Source organism: Doryrhamphus excisus, unplaced genomic scaffold (genome assembly GCF_030265055.1).
Source record: "Doryrhamphus excisus isolate RoL2022-K1 unplaced genomic scaffold, RoL_Dexc_1.0 HiC_scaffold_24, whole genome shotgun sequence".
NCBI lineage: Eukaryota > Metazoa > Chordata > Actinopteri > Syngnathiformes > Syngnathidae > Doryrhamphus > Doryrhamphus excisus.
In genome coordinates this window covers 1,536,302-1,547,062 of record NW_026652242.1, presented here as the reverse complement: position 1 = coordinate 1,547,062, position 10,761 = coordinate 1,536,302, and the positions used below count along the sequence as shown (strand labels likewise).

The 10,761-nt window shown below is 48.3% G+C and overlaps 3 non-coding genes across 3 annotated transcripts; 2 read left to right on the top strand and 1 right to left on the bottom strand.

Moving 5' to 3' along the window:
- Window positions 1–4,951: 4,951 nt before the first annotated feature.
- Window positions 4,952–5,024, top strand: trnav-aac (transfer RNA valine (anticodon AAC)). Its single transcript has one exon. It is a non-coding gene; the product is annotated as a tRNA-Val (tRNA).
- A 2,358-nt stretch (window positions 5,025–7,382) lies between these two features.
- trnae-uuc (transfer RNA glutamic acid (anticodon UUC)) lies at window positions 7,383–7,454 on the bottom strand. The gene has a single exon. It is a non-coding gene; the product is annotated as a tRNA-Glu (tRNA).
- Window positions 7,455–8,536: 1,082 nt separating this feature from the next.
- trnaq-cug (transfer RNA glutamine (anticodon CUG)) lies at window positions 8,537–8,609 on the top strand. Its single transcript has one exon. It is a non-coding gene; the product is annotated as a tRNA-Gln (tRNA).
- Window positions 8,610–10,761: the final 2,152 nt, after the last annotated feature.

Below are 10,761 nucleotides of genomic sequence, written 5' to 3'. Positions count from 1 at the left end.
GCCTCGGCCTTTCACCTGCTCCTTCTGCTTGAAGTGTTCAAATTTTGCCACGATGGGTCTCGGTCTTGTATTTTCTGGCTTCTTGGCTCCCAGGCGGTGGACGCGATGGAAGGTGATGTCCCCGATGACGTCAGCCGGGAGCTTGAGCCGTTGCGCCATGAAGGCCCTTACGGATTCTTCCGGGTCTTCCTCGGATTTCTCCGGAATTCCTGCAAAGACGAGGTTGTCCCTCATGCTTCGAGCCTGAAGGTCCAAGATCGTTTCCTTCATGGACTTGTTTTCCTGGCGGAGTTGTGAAACTCCGTCGGTGAGGGACTTCACCGATTCACGGAGGGTTGCGTTCTCCGTCACCAAGGAGATTATTTGTTTTTGGCTGAAGTCCAGAGACTCACGGATGGCCTGAAATTCTTTATGGAGTACCTCGACAAGAGCCAGGCGGCCGTCCAAGCAAATCAGCCTCTTGTCGATGGAATCGAGGATGTCCTTGATGTCTGTGCCTGGTGGCGACGTTTCCCCAGGGGAGTCCTCAGGACGGCTACGCTTGGAGTTCGGCGTCTTGGGTGACTTGCCCGACTTGCCCATGACGATACTATCGAAGCAACCGTCGATGTACTCCTCCAGATCTTCCAGGTTTGTTTTTTGTGAACTGTAATTTTCCAGCAGTTAAATATGTTGGTTTATATCTAAGGATACTTTGCGGATGTTTGAATAGTTAAGATTGTTTGGGAGCGCTGTATTCCGCTTGTCTGACCTGCGCGCGTCACGTACCCTCTCGCGAGATTACAGCATCACGCCTCCGAGAGGCGAGAGGTTTTGTTCTAATGAGAAGGGTTTGTTTGTTGACATTGTGACATACAAAAGAGGTACTCCCCGTCGGGGAATCGAACCCCAGTCTCCCGCGAGCAGGCCTTTTTCTGCTTAACCTGGCCTTTTTGATCAAATCCACAGCTGACCGAGTTTCTCGGGGAACACAAGAAGCGAGAGGTTCAGTCATCACTGGGAACTTTGAAAGTGTAGTCACCTTAAGTAAGGTCTGCTTTGGTGAACTTCAGAGGCATCATGACCAGTCTGCATCAAAACATTATCAGGTTTCTGGCATTGATTCTTAATTCAGTTGCCATCCCTGATCGATGGTAATGGTAATGTTAATCATGCCCGCGTGGCAGGCGAGTCTCTTTACTTGTCTGACGTCAGTGTCGCATCCTGATTGGCTGGCAGCAAATGTCAACAAACTGCAAAGTGGCGCTGAATGACAAAACATCACAATCACAACACACACACGGGATGCCAGGGGAGGCCGAGTACTAACAGAGCTGAGCGAGAGGGCATAAGAAAAAAATTTGTGACCTTGTGGTGGTTACCCGACAGCACCAAGGATATGGTGCGCGTCTGATGCGTAATGCATGCCAGGTGATGTTCATCTAGCGAGCGGACATTCTTGTGGGGGACAAGCTCAACAGTAGGAATGTTGAGAGAACTGACGAGTCCGCTATCAATGAAGTTCTCGTCCGCCCCAGAGTCAATTAATGCTGTGGTAGGAGAAGCTTGCCCCGCCCAGGATATCGTAGCTTCCACCTGAAGTCGGCCCACCAAAGCGGATGACGCAGCCGGTGTGGTTGGAGCGGGCAGTGCCAGCAGCTGGGGAATATCCCTGGTGGAGGAAGAGCGTTGGCGTGCTGGGCGAACTGGACAGCGGGAAATTGTGTGTAGGACTCCCACAGTACAGGCACAGCCACAGGCGTGGACGGTGACTCCTCTCCGCTGACGAAAGGCGACTGGCTCCCAGTTGCATGGGGACAACACTCCCGACGTCATCAGACGGCGCTCCACTGCTGGAGCAGGGAGGGAGGAGTGGTGCCGGAAGAGCCCCAGGAGGAGGGATTTGGAGCCGACGTGTGGGTCGGAGAGGCTCCGCCCTCTGCTGTGTGCTGCGCTCCCGCAGCCGGTTGTCGAGTCGATTGGATAGCGACAGAGAGCGGCTGGAATGACAAGGCGCTGCGGAGCGCATATTGGGCGAGTGTTAGAATAAAATGTAGATAGAGGTATTATTTTGTTAGTTATCACCCTTATATCCATTTGCTTAGACAATAGAAAGTGTTTGAATGTGCTGAAGAAGGAATGTTCCCGTGACCCTAATCAGAGACCCTCAGCGACCCCCAGGTCCTGGAGGTGCTTGGATGCACCAACAGCAACTCTGCAGATGCTCATGTTAATCCTGCAAGAATGTGTTAAGATAAGAACTCATAAAACATTAAAAGTAATTGCTCTCACCTACACACACACATAGACAAACAAATACAGCTCGTGCAACTGCCTTCTCCCCCCCCCCCCTTAGAGTTTCACGACCGTGTAGTAGGGACCCCCGAAAGAGAATAAAAGAAGAGGAGTGTGAACTGCATATTCAGAGTGGAGCGGCATGTCACTGGGTATGTGGTTTCACTCTCCTCTCCTGTCTCTTCTGTATTTCTGTATTTAAGTGTTTTTACAAGTGTCACAGGAGTTTGAACCTGACACTTACTCTACAAATCAGTGGTAACCGTGGATCAGGATGAGGTCCCCAAACGACGCCAATGTCTGTGACAGCTGATGTTAAGGATCAGCTGATCAGAAGATACTTGGTTTGTGTGCGGGGCCACAAGTCTTTCCAGTTCCAGTTAAAAGCCAGGCTCCTCATGTAGTTTCCACAAAGTACCAAGGGATTGTCCTGTTGCCCTCGTATTTTGAGGGCAAAAAGGAGGCGTTTGCAAGTGGACCTCAGACCTGGTCACCTGAACAGGGACTTGAATCCCGGACACTCAGATCAAACGTTTCATGTTCAGGTGACCGGCTCAACCTTTGTCTTGTCTGACCACAAACTTTTTTTGTCCAGAAGATATTTGGATTGTCCATGCGGGTAGTTTAAGACCTCAGTCCATCTTGGGGGTGGACATTTCGGGACTGGGGCCTCTTCATCTCTGCAAGCCCTCGGTGGAATTGTCGGGGTCACCTTGATGCGCTACTTGAGAACAATAAATCACGTACTGGGTTTCTTCACTATTCCATGATAAGAGACCAATCTAGAGAACGCGGCCAGGATTAGGTTTGGTGTATTTGTCTGACGCTGGGGGATAGATCCTGGACTCATTTCCGATCCCACATCTCTTTTCCAAAATACAAAGGATTCCTTGGAGAATGCAGGTATCGACTCTGCTACTTCTCGCATGCTAAGCAAGCACTTTACCATTTGAGGTAATTCCCCTGGTTTGGGGTATTTGTCGGATGCTAAGGGGTACATCCAATCCCAACATCTCTTCTACAAAAGGCAAAGAGCTCCTTGGAGACTGCGGGCATTGATCCCACAACAAGACAAGACAAGGTGCTAGAGGGGAGAATGCAGTTAGGACTGGGTTTAGGTTAGGACTGGGTTTAGGGTGATACCGATGGCTGTGTTTGGCCTAGATATCAGGATTGGGGCCCGGATTAGTATTCGCTACTTGGGAACATTTCATCAAAAAAACAAAAGAGTTTATGGAGAATGCGGGCATTGATCCCGCTACCTCTCACATGCTAAGCGAGCGCTCTACCATTTGAGCTAATTCCCCTGCGGATGCAGCGTTGGCAGAGACGGTCCAGTCTCAGAACTATTTTGGTTCCTTTGCTGGAGTACGTCAAAGCGACACAGTCTCTACCTATCAGAGTGCAGCCATGATGCAGTCCCTGGTGGTCTAGTGGCTGGGACTTGGTGCTCTCACCGCCGCGGCCGTTGTTTGATTCCCGGTCAGGGAACTGACATTTGGTTAGGTTTTGAGTGGAGATAGGATTTGTCTTAGTCCTCGGTTTTTTCCTGATCAGGGCACCGTTTTGGGTTGTGTGGATGAGTGGTCTAAAGAACCAGATTAAGGCTCCTTTCGCTCAGGAGCCACTGGTTGAAATCCCACAGCTGTCATTTTCCTGGTCAGGTCCATTATCCACGACTGGAATGATTTGGTAGCAAAGGACTGTCAGATTGTACAACACAGCTGAGCACTTGGAGAAGAAGATGGATAGAGGTCTTGTTCTCCCGGACTGGTTGTTGCAACCGCAACCCTGCTCAAGGTTCAACGTGACATACAAAAAAGGAACTCCCCGTCTGGGAATCAAACCGCGCAATCTTCCATGTGACAGGCGGAGATACTGGCCACTATACTAACAAGGACTGCTGCTGAGTCGATGTCGTGTCGATTGGCCAAAGCGGGATTCAGAACAGGCTTGTGGCCCATGACCGTTTTTATGGTAGCTGGAGACTTCAACCAGTGAAATCCTTCCCATTTTCTGTAGCTCTTATCCTCATCAACGGACTGTATTCCCCACCCGTTACCAGCATGGGGACATTCCAACCCAAGATGAGAACACACTGGACCAGGTACACAGCAACATACGTGGCACAGACACAGCTTCACCCTGCCCCCACTTTTACCCACGACTGAAAAAGCAGAACACCACCTAAGAAGCTGAAATACTCACTTTGGAGAACGTTAGACTGAAGTTCTAAAGGTCCCTGGTTCAAGCCCGGTTTTCAGAACAATCCCTATTTATTTTGTGACTTGGCAAATAGTTTGAAAATGCTTATTGGCTGGCTGAAAGGACCTTAACTTCATTCTTCAAAAGGCCAGACATCCAGCCATCCAGACAAGGTAAGAGGAGGTTACAAGCCTATTTACAAACCATTGACTCCAAGGGCACAAGTTGAGTCCACGGAGATATCAAAGTGACCCCGAGGGTGGCTAAGGTGTTTCTTTCAAGCCGCGATTGTGATGTCTTGTTTTGTTGAAGAAAAGCCCATTATTTCTGGAACAATTTTCCCTACAAAGGAGACATCTTTGTCCATTTGGACAATTGTCAATCTGCCCCCACTTTGGACACATCGTCATGTTTCATTGTTTGGCAACTACTTTGTGACTTCACCAGTCCCCTTAAAAGCCCCTGCTTTCAGGTTTCCATAGTGTAGTGGTTATCCCGTTTGCCTAACACGCAAAAGGTCCCCAGTTCGAAACTGGGTGGAAACATGGCCTTTCAAGTCCTTCTTTTACAAAAAAAGTCAAGGTGACAAATAGGAACAATGACATGTGCTTGATCTCTGAAGGGACTTGAACACTCAGATTTAAAGTCTGATGCCCTACGAAGTGAGCCCCCAGGCCTTTGGTCAAAAGACTTGTTTTTATGTATTTGGAATGAAATGTTTTCAGCATGTTGAACAATTTTCAACAGGAAAGATATCTTACAGATGTATGAATAAAACTGCTAAATCGCCCAACACGGGGCTCGAACTCACGACCATGAGATTAAGAGTCTCAAGCTCTACCCACTGAGCTAATCAGGCCTTTTGCTGCTCTCGATATCATTTTTTGTTCTGTTTTTATTGACGTGGCCATCCTGATGTTTGATCAATTCCACAGCTGACCTATTTTCTCAGGTAACAGAAGGATGGCCGAGCGGTCGAAGGCGCTGCATTCAGGTTGCAGTCTCTAATGAGGCGTGGGTTCAAATCCCACTTCAGACAGTGCGGGGCTGCAAGTCTTTCCAGTTCCAGTTAAAAGCCCGGCTCCTCATGAATTTTCCATAAAGTACCGAGGTGTTGTCCTGTTGTCCTTGTTTTTTGATAGCAAAAGGAGGCGTTTGCAAGTGGACCTCAGACCTGGTCACCTGAACAGGGACTTGAATCCCGGACACTCAGATCAAAAGTTTCATGTTCGGGACCAAATGGTCCTTCGAGCCGAATATCTTCCCAGTGACCTGCAAGATTCAGAGGGAGGCAGGGATGTTCTGTGCCTGTTCTGAACCAACAAAGGTTGACTTCTTGATGGGTCATCAAGGTCCAAAGGGTTTACTTAACTAGTTTCAGCCCCACATTGGGCGGTGCAGCACTTTTGGTGATACATCGTCAAGATTTCTTTCCTGTGGAAAATTGTGCAACATGCGGAAAACATTTCATTGATGAAGTGGAATCGATGCCTGCATTCTCCAAATGGTATATTGTGTCTTTTTCCTGCTAAAAAAGCATTCTCCATCTCCAACATCGTACCTGATACTTTGATTAATTGCATTCTAATGATGTTTCCTAAAAACACAGGTGGTGTCAAAACTACTGCATTGGTATAGTCCCATGAGGATGGGATTCAAACCCATGCACGCAGAACACAATGGATTAGCAGTCCAGCACCTTAACCTCTCGGTCACCTCATCTCCTGCAGGACCTTTGTTGACATGGTCTTGTTGACTGAAAATGAGTCCCAACATCTGAATTAGTGTTTGGTAATGCAGAAACTGTGGTAGCCTAGTTAGAACCCAACCTTAAACTCCAGGTTATTTTGTTGAATGGCTAGTGGCGCAGTGGATGACGTGTTGTCTACGGGTTAGACAGCTGTAATCATATCGTGGTTCGTACTCATTGTTGTGTCCGCACCAACCCTGGGTCATGGCAGGTGTGTGTTGCTTTTGTTATTGTCTTGTCTAAAACGTACTTTTCTCGCAACCCAATTGTAGTCTTGGCGAAACAGTGACAATCCAGAAGCTAACCTTAAATGACAGGTCCTTTTGTTGTACGAATAGTGGGGCAAAGGATAACTCATCTCAGAAGATTCAAGTTTCAACTCCTGGCTAGCTAGCAAATCTTTTCAATTAACCAGACTCTAAAATTCAATTTTTGCTCGCAGACGAATTAGAAGCAACTGGGAGCAGCAATCAGCACCTTCGAGTCAGAGTTTTTGGTTCTTTCCCGGAAAAGGATAACTCTGCTCATGAGGTGCTCGGGTGTGTTGTACAATCTGACAGTCCTTTGCTGCCAAATCATTCCAGTTGTGGATAATGGACCTGACCAGGAAAATGCCAGCTGTGGGATTTCAACCAGTGCCCGTTGAGCAAAAGGAGCCTTCATCTGGTGCTTTAGACCACTCATCCACACAACCTAAAACGGTGCCCTGATCAGCAAAAAACTGTGACCTTGTGAGGTTCGCTGACAATGGAGGACACTGAAAAGGAGCCGCACAAAGCAGGGTACCTGCACTGTTTACGTGTCTGTTGACCAGGTTGCAGATGGATTGTCTTTGTTCCTTTTGACAATCCACATTTTAACACCCCATTATTGAAAGACGTAACGACCATCAGGAGGAGTGAGGTTTATTGTGAGGACCTTTAGAACTCCAGTCCAATGCTCTCCCAAGTGGGCTATTTTAGCTGCGATGGGGGGGGGGGGTTCTGCTTTTTCAGTCGGGGCCTAAAGTGGGGGAAGAGTGAAGCTGTGTCTGTGCCATGTACTGCCGTCTTCGCCGACATGGCCTCGGTACTGTGGGCGACGAGTTCGCCTCCAGGTGGGAGGTTGACGATCTGGCGACTCTATCTCCAGTCAAAACCTAGCCAAATGTCAATTCCCTGACCGGGAATCGAACCCGGGCCGCAGCGGTGAAAGCGCTGAATCCTAGCCACTAGACCACCAGGGACTGCATTAGGCTTGCACTCAGAAAGGCAGAGTCTGTGTCGCTTTGACGTAGTCCAGCAAAGGAACCAAAATAGTTATAAGACTGGACCTTCTCTGCCAATGCTGCAACAGCAGGGGAATTAGCTCAAATGGTAGGGCGCTCGCTTCGCATGTGAGAGGGAGCGGGATCAATGCCCGCATTCTCCAAAATCTCTTTTGTTTTTTGTGATTAAATGTTCCCAAGTACCAAACACTAATCCGGGCCCCAATCCCGATATCTAGGCCAAATACAGCCATAGGTATCACCTTGTCTTGTCTTGCTGTGGGATCAATGCCCGCAGTCTTCTAGGAGTTCTTTGCCTTTTGTAAAAGCGATGTTACGATCGGAAATGAGTCCAGGATCGATCCACGTGGTAGACCCGCGTCCGATTCCCGGCCAATGCAACAGGGCTGTTTTCATACCTTTCATCGTGAAAAAAAGTGCCAAGACCATTTTCAGGACCAACTGATGACCTCTGAATTCGATCAGAAACGTCACACCTCTCGACCTGAGACTCTCCACGTGAGACTCTCCACCACAAGACTTGATTATCTAATCCAAATTCTGTCAATAGTGGCATTCTCAGCCACAACCTCAATGAGACGCCGTAGAACGCTCGGCCGTACTCACTAGCCTCAGAACAGCAAGACCTTCGATAGCTCAGTTGGAAGAGCGGCGTACTGAAGTGGTTCAAGCTGGCATCCTTATGTAGCTGGTTCAAGTCCGGCTCGAAGGACAATCCCTTTGCTCATGTTATGTCTGCCAGGAAAAAATGGCAATACCGTCTTGTCTGAAGGACCTCCGCTTCCCTGTCGATGGAGTTGGACTTGAGTCTTTGTCACGCAGTCTGAAATTGGCAAACTGAGAAATTCTGATAGAGTGATCAATGCAGTTTGTCTATTTGAATACATTTCATCTCAACTCCTGTTGGAAAAGGACAGCCATTTCCGTGAGAGCACAAGACCCCTGGATTGTACCCAAAAATACTTTGTGCTCATCAAAGAGGAAAGTTGGTGTCCTGGTTTGCAAAGCCTCCATTGTTACGCCAGAAGGTGCCAGTCACAGGCTTCCATGGTGCAATGGTTAGCACTCTGGACTCTGAATCCAGTGATCCAAGTTCAAGTCTTGGTGGAACCTCCTTGCCTTGCAGCAATCGAGTGTTTGGACTGTGTCTTCCTTTAACAGTAAGAGTATGATGACTTATTGACTTACTCTACAAATCAGTGGTAACCGTGGATCAGGATGAGGTCCCCAAACGACGCCAATGTCTGTGACAGCTGATGTCAAGGATCAGCTGATCAGAAGATACTTGGTTTGTGTGCGGGGCATCAAGTCTTTCCAGTTCCAGTTAAAAGCCAGGCTCCTCAAATAGTTTCCATAGAGTACCAAGGGGTTGTCCTGTTGCCCTCGTATATTGAGGGCAAAAAGGAGGCGTTTGCAAGTGGACCTCAGACCTGGTCACCTGAACAGGGACTTGAATCCCGGACACTCAGATCAAAAGTTTCATGTTCGGGTGACCGGCTCAACCTTTGTCGTGTCTGGCCATGAACTCTTTTTGTCCAGAAGATATTTGGATTGTCCATGCGGGTAGTTTAAGACCTCAGTCCATCTTGGAGGTGGACATTTCGGGACCGGGGCCTCTTCATCTCTGCAAGGCCTTGGTGGAATGGTTGGGGTCACCTTGATGCGCTACTTGAGAACAATAAATCACGTACTGAGTTTCTTCACTATTCCATGATAAGAAACCAATCTAGAGAACGCGGCCAAGATTAGGTTTGGGGTATTTGTCTGACGCTGAGGGATAGATCCTGGACTCATTTCCGATCCCACATCTCTTTTACAAAATACAAAGGAGTCCTTGGAGAATGCGGGTATCGACTCTGCTACTTCTCGCATGCTCAGCAAGCACTTTACCATTTGAGGTAATTCCCCTGGTTTGGGGTATTTGTCGGATGCTAAGGGGTAGATCCAATCCCAACATCTCTTCTACAGAGGGCAAAGAACTCCTTGGAGACTGTGGGCATTGATCCCACAACAAGATAAGACAAGGTGCTAGAGGGGAGAATGCAGTTAGGACTGGGTTTAGGGTGATACCTATGGCTGTGTTTGGCCTAGATATCGGGATTGGGGCCCGGATTAGTATTCGCTACTTGGGAACATTTCATCCAAAAAACAAAGGAGTTTATGGAGAATGCAGGCATTGATCCCGCTACCTCTCACATGCTAAGCGAGCGCTCTACCATTTGAGCTAATTCCCCTGCTGTTGCAGCGTTGGCAGAGAAGGTCCAGTCTCAGAACTATTTTGGTTCCTTTGCTGGAGTACGTCAAAGCGACAAAGTCTCTACCTTTCAGAGTGCAGCCATGATGCAGTCCCTGGTTGTCTAGTGGCTGGGACTTGGTGCTCTCACCACCGCGGCCGTTGTTCGATTCCCGGTCAGGGAACTGACATTTGGTTAGGTTTTGAGTGGAGATAGGATTTTTCTTGGTCCTCGGTCGAACGGTTCGGGTCATCTTTCAGCGCTATCTGTGAACTGCTGTCACTGCACATAAAAACAATTCCAAGTCTGCCAATCGAATCCCAGTCTACCTCCTGATGGTCTTTACGTCTTTCATAAATGGGGTGTTAAAATGTGGATTTTCAAAAGGAACAAAGGCAATCCATCTGCAACCTGGTCAACGGACACATAAACAGTGCAGGTACCCTCCTTTGTGTGGCTCCATTTCAGTGTCCTCCGTTGTCAGCGAACCTCACAAGGTCACAGTTTTTTCCTGATCAGGGCACCGTTTTGGGTTGTGTGGATGAGTGGTCTAGAGCACCAGATTAAGGCTCCTTTCGCTCAGGAGCCACTGGTTGAAATCCCACAGCTGTCATTTTCCTGGTCAGGTCCATTATCCACGACTGGAAAGTATTTGGTAGCAAAGGACTGTCAGATTGTACAACACAGCTGAGCACTTGTAGAAGAAGTTGAATAGAGGTCTTGTTCTCCCGGACTGGTTGTTGCAACCGCAACCCTGCTCAAGGTTCAACGTGACATACAAAATAGGAACTCCCCTTCTGGGAATCGAACCACGCACTCTTCCATGTGACAGGCGGAGATACTGGCCACTATACTAACAAGGACTGCTGCTGAGTCGATGTAGTGTCGATTGGCCAAAGCGGGATTCAGAACAGGCTTGTGGCCCATGACCGTTTTTATGGTAGCTGGAGACTTCAACCAGTGAAATCCTTCCCATTTTCTGTAGCTCTTATCCTCATCAACGGACTGTATTCCCCACTCGTTACCAGCAT